The sequence below is a fragment of the Ailuropoda melanoleuca genome, chromosome 4, assembly GCF_002007445.2.
Source record: "Ailuropoda melanoleuca isolate Jingjing chromosome 4, ASM200744v2, whole genome shotgun sequence".
NCBI lineage: Eukaryota > Metazoa > Chordata > Mammalia > Carnivora > Ursidae > Ailuropoda > Ailuropoda melanoleuca.
The window spans coordinates 103,138,115-103,147,101 of NC_048221.1; the positions used below are offsets into that span (position 1 = coordinate 103,138,115).

Consider the following 8,987-nt stretch of genomic DNA (forward strand, 5'->3'; position numbering starts at 1 on the left):
TATATATATATATAAAATCTATTTAAGGCATTAATTTGTTAAAGGAATTTCAAGTAAATAAAGTCAAGCAGAAAAAAAGATAAAAAATCTTTATTATGCTGAGTATTTTCTGTTTGCTCCCTATGTTTGTTGAGAGGACAGTATGTATAGGCTACATCAACATTCTCTTTATCTATCCTTCTGTTCTACAAAGAATGAGGAACAATATTTGCAAAGAGTTCGAATGATTGGGAAGAGAGGTGAGGGGGATCATGATAATTTGCCATGATTTCAAGGTTCCTGAGAGATGCAGCCTAGGAAGTTCCATTCACATTGAGGAAAGTATCAGTGTCTATTGGCAGGGAGTATAAAATAGTGATAAACCTATTGTGTTAGCTTAAAATATTATTTATTACAAATAACTGCTATATGATGAAGTGTTAATTAAAGGAGAGTTGTGCCCCATTACTCTAAATTGATATCAGTGACTGAGTGTCTGTGGTTATAGTGTTATAGAATACACATTTGATTTCAGTCATATACATGACTTAGAGATGATGAGTAACTGATATCAATATAAACACACACTTAAAATGGAAATGCAGTATTTTATTTAAGCCAAGCCAAAAACAGAAGTCTCACACAATCAATTTAATTGAATGCTATCCCAGACTTCTTGTGGTCTAATCAGTCTTCCATACAACATAGAATTCCCTTCTATAATATCTTTAATAAATTAGTTTTCTTATTCACTTAAGATATTTAATTTATAAATAAATGATTATTTCATAAACTGTGGAAATCCACTATTAGCAGATTTCATTGATAAAACCCTTCCTCTTAAGGAAATGAAATCTGGAGCTATGAAATGCCTACATAATCATCCATTTGGCTGTCTGTAGCCACATGGTACAAATGTACATGACAGCAGGCCGCTATATAAAAAAAGGTGTATTTGAATACCCATGTTTAGTTAGCTCAAGCTGCTATCACAAGTCCATGTACCATGGACTGCATGGTTTTAACAGCAAACACTTATTTATCATAGTTCTGGAGACTGGAAGTCCAAGATCAGGGTACTATCTGTGTTTTCTGGTCAGACTCTCCCTGGCTGGTAGACTGCCCCCTATTAGCTGTGTGCTAATATGGCTCTTACTCTTTTTAAAAGGGCACTAATCCATTAGGAGAGCCCCATCTTCTAACCTTATCTAACCCTAATCACCTCCAAAGTTCCCATCTCCCAATGCCATCAAATTAGAGGGTAGGGCTTCAACATGTGAATTTGAAGGAGACATGAACATTCAGTCCATAGCAATCTAAAATGAGTTTAATTCATACTTTTTTGTTTGAATGTTACAGTTTTAAACACCACTTTCATTGCATTTATGAGCTCAGAAAACCATGTTGGCTTGTCAGCATGACTCTAAAAATGCCATGCTTACAATTTAACTAGGTTTTCAGTGGTTAAAACTTTTTTTCTACATCAATTGAATTATTGCTTCTGAAAATCTGAGCATCATACTGCATTGCTTTTATGATGTTTACATATTTCTTTTTGGTTTACTTTAACTTGTGGCCAAAATGAAATTCTCCAGATGTTGTTCAATGGATGCCAAATTAGTTTAGTTTAGTTTTTCTGAGTCAAGTAATTTATTGAGAAGAACAGCGAAGACTAAAAGAGCTACTTATTTCTATTTATTCTTTAAATGATCCTGCCTTGCCCGTGTAAATTTGCATTGAGAATTCAATTAATACCATAGCAGATGTCTTTCTAGTGCCTCTGGAATTTATATCTGCCACCTCCTGCTTACCTGCTCTGTCCCATTTCTTTTCTTTTTTTTTTCTTTTTTTCATTTTTTTTTCACTTACTTAAGTAAAACACCCTTCCCCAATTTATCTTACATTCTGAAATAATCAGAATACTGCTGTGACTAATCCATGTATGCTTGATTTTTCTGTCTTCTTGATAGACTAGTTTACTTAGATAACAGATTTTCTTCCCCACAGCCAGCAGAATCATGTAATTTCATTCCACTTGGTTTTGATCATTTCAAAACACTTGAGAATGAAAGACAGTACTATGGATGATTACTCTAGGGCAAAAGGCATGAACTGGAACTGTCCCTTATAAACTGGTTGGTGTGGTTACACTCTAAAAGCCCAATCCTCACTTGATGATTTAAACAAATGAAAGGGTTTTTTCTAGATTTTCTGGCATAAAGACACATTTTTGTTATCAAGAAAATAATATTATTAAAAATAATACTCATTCTTGAGATGAGAGTAAAATATGCTTACTCCTAATAGGAACCTACTGAGTTATGTGAAACAATGTTTGATCCTCACTAATATTTACTTTTGTGTTTTACCTATGAGAAAATCCACCTTCTAAAATGATTAGTCTAATTCTGCCTGTATTTTTTTTTTAATCGAATTAGATAAATAGTGTTTAGAGGAACATTAAAAGCTAAATAGAACTTATACTCAAATCTTAATCTGATTACAGGGCATTCTTTTTTTCACATTAATTGGCATTTGATAATATATGCATTTATTTTTATTTTTTTTAAAGATTTTATTTTTTATTTATTGGATAGAGATAGAGACAGCCAGCGAGAGAGGGAACACAAGCAGGGGGAGCGGGATAGGAAAAAGCAGGCTCATAGCGGAGGAGCCTGATGTGGGGCTCGATCCCATAATGCCAGGATCATGCCCTGAGCCGAAGGCAGAGGCTTAACCGCTGTGCCACCCAGGCGCCCCAGTATATGCATTTAATATAAGCTTTTATTTATAAAGATTTCTTTGCTTCTCAGGTTTATTATTGTAAGATGTTCCTCTTCCCCATTTTTTTACTTTCTTAATGGTTTATATAAGTATTCTTCTATGGTGAAAAAATTGAGAAACACAGTATTTTAGGGCAAGTATAATTGCATTCCTATATTACCAGAGGTTCCTATAGAACCAACAAAATTACATGAGACGTAAGACAGGGGACCTGAAGTTTATTTTTTAGATGAACATAACTACTTAACACACTTTTTCATAAATATCCATTTCTCATTCCAACTGTTTGGAGTCAATGTTACTATAAACAATAGATAATAGTATATAAGTTCCTTTAATATAGATATATTGTGTATAATGTAGGCATTCACAGCAGTTATATGAAGTGCAGTACCAGTAGCATTACCTGGACAGAGTAGCCAAGTTCCCTGCTCTCAGAACCCAGCAGAGTATCTGGCTCCCAATGATAATACCTGATAGAAATAGGGCTTCTTTCAAAAAGCTTAATCTCCCCATCTTTAGGGATAGCATTTTCTTATCTTCCTCACAACTTAAGCATTAGATATAGCAACAGCAAAGTTAGGAGGTAAATGTATTTTTATTTTAATTAATTAATTATTTAAAGTTTTGTTTTGTTTTGTTTTGAATAATCTCTACACCCAACGTGAGGCTCAAACTCACAACCCAGAGATCAAGAGTTGCATGCTTTTCCAGCTGAGCCAGCCAGTCGCCCCAGGGAGGTAAATATATTTTCAGAAATCCTTGACAGGATTAGACTGACTTCTGATGACTACAAACTTTATGATACTGCTTAATTCTGAATATCGAAATATTAAATAAGCTCCATTGTATTATTTGAGAAAGTGATTTAAATCATTTTCATTTAACCAAAAGGAGTAGAACTTAGAAGATATTAGATTATTTGCCCTATTATTAAATAAGACATATACTTCAATTCTTCTGTATATTCTTCCATTTCAAATAATCCAAAAACATAAAAAATAAAAATAAAACACACACACAAAGCAAAAACTTTAATTAAGCTTTCATTATACCTGCCAAAAATAAAAATGCACAGTTTAGAGGAATCAGAAGGAAAAAATAAATTCTGAGTGTATATAACTAATTACCTCCCTCATGGACGAGGTGCTTGTCTTAGAATACAATTTCTACTGGTATTTCACTTGAAATTCAGAATCAGCTAAGCCATTTGGCGATAATTAAGGGTTCTTTTTTGTTTTTATTTATTATTCTTTTGTTTTAAGTAGACTCCAACATGGGGCTTGAACTCATGCCCCTGAGATCAAGACTCAGATGGTTAATTGACTGGGCCACCCAGCCATCTACTCTTTGTAAAGTAGGTGAATGCTAAAGCTCTATAGTGCTCTCTATTCTACTGCCTCTAACATCAACATGATGGTGTTATAATCATTGAAGAATGAGATGAGTGAACACTCATCTCAAATAAGAGCCTCCTTTTACTGAAGATACATGACAGAGGTATGCAGAAGATGTATAAAAATTTAAGCTAAGCACTGTTAAAGTTTAGGTGGTCTTGGTTTCAAATACGGGAGAGTACAGGAGATAATTGTGAGATGGACATATGGATCACCCATTTTTTTCTAAGCTAGTTGAGCAGTCATAATTGTGGTCCAGCTAAGCCTGGATCTCCACAGACATGTGCTCAGAGAGGCAGCGTATTAGACCAGACATCTTCAATACAATAGCTTCAGATCAGTGCATTATAAATGAAATATAAAATGAATTACACACATGAACCACATATTTAATTTTAAATTTTGTAGTAGCCACATTAAAAAGCAAAAAGAGGGGCACCTGGGTAGCACAGTCAGTGAAGTGTCTGACTCTCCATTTCCTCTTGGGTCTCGATCTCTAGGTTATGAGATCAGACCCCAACTCGGGTTCCATGCTCAGCAGTGGAGTCTGATGGAGATTCTCCTTCCTCTCCCTCTGCCCCTCCCACTCATGCTCTCTCTCTCTCTCTCAAATAAAGAAATAAATCTTAAAAAAATTAAAAAAATAAAAAGAAACATCATTAATTTTGATTATATATTTTATTTAAACCAGTATATCCCAAATGATATAAATTTCAATACAGAATTAATAGAAAGTTTATTAATGGAATGTGTTACATTTTTTTCCACGTTAAGTTTTTTGGAATTCAGTGTGTATTTCAAAGATCACATTTCAATAGACGCATTTTAGGTGTTCATAGCCACATGTGACTAGTGACTACAGTGTTCGATGACTCAAGTCTAGAACTAGCCTGACAGTATATCTAAGCCCAGCTGCTGCTACATGAGAGATGAAAGAGTAATGGGTGAGTGAAAGAGGTGTTTTTCATCCTATACGGGTGCATAGCTCCTATCACCACTTCAATAAACAGAAGAGTGATAATGGAAAAGAATTATAAGAAAAAATAATTGACTGCTTTATCACTAATTCCAATGAGTTTGAGAAAGGGAAAAAGGTGGTGGTGGTGATACTGGTAACAGGGAGAGATGGTTAGGTATCTACTCATGTGAAAGTAGAACCTGGCTGTTTCACTTTTGCAATAAGGTGAAAGAAAGCCATACCCCTGAGTGGTTTTGTTTTTAACTGTTATTTCCTTCAGCGACCTATGTTGAATTCCAGCTCCTTTTCTCTTTTGGGCTAGTACTATTTTAGGACACTCATATTTCTGCACATCTTGCAACCAGGGACAATGACCACCTTTTTTTTTAGGACTCTATTTTTAAGAATGCTTACAGAGCAAACAGCCTTAGAAAATGGAAAAAATGTTCCTTCTGGGGCACCTGTTGCCTCAGTCAGTTACGTAGCCTACTCTTGATTTCGGCTCAGTTCATGAGCTTGGGTCCTGGGTCTAGCCCTGAGTCTGGCTCTGTGCTCAGCAGGGAGTCTGCTTGAGGATTCTCTCTCCCTCTCCTTCTGTCACTACACCCTTTCTTGCGTGTATCCTCTCTCTCTAAAATAAATAAATAAATAAATCTTTTAAAAAAAAGTTTCCTTCTGAAACACAGGGCAGGGTGGCTTATACCCTTGGAAGACAGAGATGCTGTCTGCCGCTAGGGTTGAGGCAGGCAAGCTTACTGCCCGGTATAAAAAATATAGTTTCTCTAAACTCAAGACTCTTCTATAACACAACCTTTGCATCCACAGGTATCATTTGCCCTTTTTTGTATGTTCCTGTGTGATTTGGGACAAGGAGAATAAATGCAATCATGATGATTATCCTTCTGGTTTCATTGTATTAAAGTCTTTTGTTTTCTACCAGTCTTCATGAAACTAACCCACTTGCTAACTTACAAGCCTGGTAAAATTTCAGACCCTTGATATTCCTTGACACCATTGACTATTTTCTTTACCAATGTTTTCCATTCTGAAAATGGCAGGAAAGTTGAGTAATAAGTTTTATATGTAGAGAATATTAAAGTGCTTAATTCAGCTAGTGGGCAATTAGTCAACAAAACAATTAGGTTCTACTGCGTTCTTAACCTTTTTTAAGCATTCTGGACCAATGAAATTATATGTCTATATCAAATATGATATAATATGGCATAGTATGGATGTAATATTGTAGACCTAGTCTCCTCTCAAGAAGGTAATCTAATTACAAAATTAATATGCGTATTTATGAAGAAAACTTTTCAGATAAATAACGGATACATATGGATACTAAAGCAGATTAGAAAAGTCAGTTCCTCCTCAAATTCAGTAAATATAGAAGGAAAGTTTCCATTGAAACTTAAGATTTAACAAGATCCCTAAGGGGGGGAAAAATAGGAAAATGTAAAGGAGAGGTTAGAGCTATATACACAAGAGAAAGTATGGAAAAAATCATGAAAGTGACCATTATAATATATAGGTAAGGAAAGCAATCCATTTTGAGGAGCAAGAGCAGATGAAGATAGAACAATTGGAACAGATTGCAAGGGGGCTTTAATCTCAGTCTGAGTGTTCTCTTTGCCCTATAGTTAATAAAGAAGTCATTGGAACCTTTAAAACTTACAAGTAAATGTAGCTTTAGGAAACTGAACCTGAGATCCCATAATAAAGCAGTGTGGCTTTTTAATATCCTAGAATACCTGGTAATCTTAAGGCTAACATATATGATATTTTTGTAATATTGGTAATGGATATGTTGATAGTTTCTGAATTATTTTTACACAATAAAAGCCACTATTGTGCTCTATTAATTTATGGTTGACAATGTATTTCTAAAACCCATTAATAGACTCCTTAAAATAACAAAAAAAGAAGGCAAAGTTGGAGGTTACAGAGGAAAGAGAGAGCTTTTAGGTCAATGCAGTGCATGATTAAATCCTTGTGTAGTAAATTTATGTATGAATGGTGAGATGTTTTTATTGTCTCATAAGATTCAATGGGTCAGTTCAAAAGATGAAAGAATAGAGAGTAAAAATAGTAAAAAGAAAGAAGGAAGGAAGGAAGGAAGGAAGGAAGGAAGGAAAGAAAGAAAGAAAGAAAGAAAGAAAGAAAGAAAGAAAGGAGAAAGGAGAAAGAAAGAAAGAAAGAAAGAAAGAAAGAAAGAAAGAAAGAAAGAAAAGAAAGAAAGAAAAGAAAAAGAAAAAGAAAAAAGAAAGATTAATGAAAATGTGGTTTAACTGTGGCTCTGTTTTCTTTTGGAGATAACGTCTGTATTTTTAACAGGCTGTTCTAGAGCAATGTTGTTTCTTTGTCTTTACCTCCCCAAATGGAGTCTAAAGATTATGATTGAATTTCAGTTATGGAAGCAGTAATAGAGGATTTTCAGGCCCAATGTCACTTCCTAAGTGGAACATTTGATGATACTTGAAGGGTAGACCTAAAGGTAATGACCTTTTCCGTTTTTCCATTTCATAAGTCTGAATATCTAAGGGGTTATACTTATCACTTTGTAGGCTTATATGAAATGAGTATGAGTATTTTATCTCATGCTATCTTTGTCAATACAATTTCATTTTTAAATAAAAACAGAGAGAGTGTACCATTTTTGACTGTCTTCAACATGACATAAATTGAATGGCATGGGTACACAAGAAACAGATGAAAAAGATGAGTGTAGGTTCATATTAGAAAGAAATTACATTTGTAAATGATTGAACCAGGAGCAGAAAATAAACTATGCAGTATTGTGGTCTCTGTAACACAGTAGCTAATTATTATTGGACTAAAAACAACAATTAGGATATTTTGCATTTTTTGCATACCCACCTACCTCTGTGAAAATTGCCAATGAAGGAATTAAATGGTTCACTAAGTACCGAATTCAGCATCTCAATACCACAGAGAACAATTCTTGCTAATTGAAATGTGATGCATTGACTGCTTGGCAATACAAAGATATTCTTTCTTTTCCTATAACAAATGTGTACTGGTGAATGTGCCTAAATGTTACACTTCTTCCACTTTAGAATTATCAAAGAATTAACATTGAACTATTTTAAATTCTTTCTACACATGTAGGTGAATTAAGTATATATTTATAGGTGTGCGTGAGTGTGATAACCTGCATATGTACATGTATAATGTGTATGTCCATGGCTACTCATACCTATATATAAATATTTGTATACATACATATTTACATAATTGTGTGCATTTACCCACATATTTATTGACTTATGAATAATGGATGAAATCAAACGAGTAAGAATATATAAGAAATAAGACAAACTTGATTTCATTTCCACTATGGTGGCCACTGTACTGGCCATGAACCTCAGCAAGCTGACACCTGCCCTGGGTCTTACACCTTGGGGGCCCCATCCTGTGGAGTGCCTTTTATGAAATGTTCAAAGTACCACCCTCGTACCTGTACCTGACTGGTTTGCAGAGATATCCTCTGCATAACAAGGTGTAGATCCTGGTCTCCAGGAACACCTTTCTCAAAATTTTCTAGACCCTTCCCTGGCAGCTGGGACCAGTACAGAACAGAGGTGCCATTTGGGCAGAATAATCTGAGCTAGATCTGGACCCATGTGATGCTATGTCTCTGTTTCTCCGTTTCAGATCACTCTACAACCCTCTATTCCATGTCTGTAGTAAACCATATGCCTCAAGGAGCACTGGGTTTATGCTCATGTGGTCTTCCTAGGAGGCTGGTTTGGTGAGCTGTTCACACCCCCTGGTCAGAATGGTATCTTTCCAGGATCAGAGGGCTACCAGGATGGTGCAATGATGCCAATTTTCATTGACTCTCTGAT

The 8,987-nt window shown here is 35.0% G+C and overlaps 1 long non-coding RNA gene across 1 annotated transcript in view; it reads left to right on the top strand.

Annotated features, from left to right (window-relative positions):
- LOC109490411 overlaps nucleotides 1-2,605 on the top strand; it is a 21,027-nt gene extending 18,422 nt beyond the window's left edge. Inside the window, exon 3 of the long non-coding RNA XR_002143744.1 lies at nucleotides 2,577-2,605. This is a non-coding gene — a long non-coding RNA (uncharacterized LOC109490411). The remainder of the gene's footprint in view (nucleotides 1-2,576) is intronic.
- Nucleotides 2,606-8,987: the final 6,382 nt, after the last annotated feature.